Below are 2188 nucleotides of genomic sequence, written 5' to 3'. Positions count from 1 at the left end.
AAATGCCATAGAAGTAGCAAATAGAAGAAAACATGAGAAGATTGACTAAGTGTCAGACAGGGTTATTCTCTTCAATATTCCCCTATTAACTCTATTTCTCCAATTTTTCTATAAAACTCTTCATCACTAATCTCACTAGCATGGCAAACAAGGGTAGCATTCCCACTTAGTGGAGATGGGGTAGTCAGTGTTTGACTGACTGACTGCAGATTTCAGTATTCCCTGCCAAAATCGCCATCTGGCCCCTGCATGTTCCATTCTTCAGGAGCACTGTCCTGAAAAGCTCCTGGGAAATTTATGTTCTCCTCCTTTCCGTGCTGCTTACCAAAGGTTAGCTTAGTCCTTGGCAAAAATGCAAGCAAAAGCAAAGCCAATAGTATAATAGAGAATAACAAAATCAAGGTGAGTAATAGGGGGAGCCAGCTGCAACGGCCCCTGCTTTGTGGAGATCTTCCTTCAGCCTGAGCTTTGCTACACAACTTGAGTAGCATGGCTCACGGCAAAGGTTATCATTCAGAATTGAAAGAGAGATAAAGATTTTCCCAGATAAATGTCACCTGGTCCTAAAAGAAATGTTGAAGGGTCTTCTTTAAGAGGAAAAGGAAAGGCCATGTTTAGAAGAAAATTATGAATGGGAAAATTTTCTCTTGTAAATGCAAACATATAATAAAGATAGTACACAAGCCCTTTAAAAGCTATTATGAAGGTTAAAGTGCTCTCTTTGACAGCACATATACTAAAATTGGAACGATACAGAGAAGATTAGCATGGCCCCTGCGCAAGGATGACAAGCAAATTCATGAAGCATTCCATATTTTTAATCCTAACCAAGGAAGTGAAAGACCTATACTCTGAAAACTACAAGACACTCATAAGAGACATTAAAGAAGATACCAAAATGGAAACACATCCCATGCTCATGGATAGGAAGAATTAATATTGTCAAAATGACCATGCTGCCTAAAGCAATCTATAGATTCAATGCAATTCCTATCAAAATACCAACAGCATTCTTCAACAAACTAGAGAAAATCGCCTTATACTCCGCAGATGATTGAAATCATTTGGTACTTGTCTTTTTCCACCTGGCTTACTTCACTGAGATAATACCCTCTAGCTCTATCCATGTTGTTGCAAATAGTAGGGTTTTCTTTTTATGTCTGAGTAACATTCCATTGCATATACGTGCCACATATTCTTTATCCATCTATTCTGATGGACACTTAGATTGTTTCCATTTCTTGGCTACTGTACATACCGCTGCGATAAACAAAGGGGTGCATATGTGTTTTGAATCTGGGCTCCTGCATTCTTAGGGTAAATTCCTAGGAGTGGAATTCCTGGCCAAATGGTGTTTCTATTTTACCTCTGAAGAACCTCCATACTACATTCATTTCTATTTTCACCAGTATCCCACAAAGATATCATGTATATAAACATGGGACTACCAGGAGAGACATGCACCTAAAGGGCAGGTCAAAGGAACTAAATAATGGTTCTCCTGCAGTCCTTCTGTAAATGAAACTTGGTTCTAATGAGGACATGGTTGTTTCTTTCCTTTACCTAGGCTCTAGGTAAGGGATCAGTGTGAAAGTCTGTGGTTAGGCTTCAGTGGTAAGCGTTAGGGCTCTGATATAGGTCCAGTGTTCCACATTGGATTAAGGGCTTCAGGTTCAGTATGAGTTGTCAGGGTTCATTTCCGTGTTCATGTAAAAGGGTTAAGTTTTCTGTTTGTGTTCAGGGTTTGGGGTTCAGGATCAACCGTGGGGTTCTGGTGAAAGAGTCATTAGAGTCTGGTTTAATAGGTTTGGTTATTTGGGATCCATGGCAGTATTACATGTTAAAGTTATGGGTGTATTTAGGGTTAGAGTTATGGTGAGGATATCATTAGGGTAAGTTGTAAGATTTAGGTAAAGTGTTCAGTTTAGCTTTTTGATCACCAGTGTGTTGTGGGCCAGAGTGAGGGTGAGGTGTGTTAGGATTATGGCTACGCCTTGTATTAGGGTTAGGTTAAGTGTTAAATTTATGGTGAAGTTATGGTTATGGATAGAGTTAGGGTAAAGCATTAGGTTAGAGGAAGGGTTAAGTTCATCTTTCAGTTAATGGTGATGTGTTGGTGATTGTGAGGTTAGGGTTTACAGCCTGGGTAAGAGTTAGGTTTGGGGTTATGTATAGGGTGACATAATGG

At 39.6% G+C, this 2188-nt stretch overlaps 1 non-coding gene across 1 annotated transcript; it reads left to right on the top strand.

Moving 5' to 3' along the window:
- Positions 1-712: 712 nt before the first annotated feature.
- Positions 713-819, top strand: LOC118970633 (U6 spliceosomal RNA). Its single transcript, XR_005058666.1, has one exon. It is a non-coding gene; the product is annotated as a U6 spliceosomal RNA (small nuclear RNA).
- The last annotated feature ends 1369 nt before the right edge of the window (positions 820-2188 follow it).

Source organism: Manis javanica, chromosome 14 (genome assembly GCF_040802235.1).
Source record: "Manis javanica isolate MJ-LG chromosome 14, MJ_LKY, whole genome shotgun sequence".
Classification (NCBI taxonomy): Eukaryota; Metazoa; Chordata; class Mammalia; order Pholidota; family Manidae; genus Manis; species Manis javanica.
The sequence above is the reverse complement of the archived record's forward strand: the minus strand, read 5'-3'. Positions and strand labels throughout refer to the sequence as shown.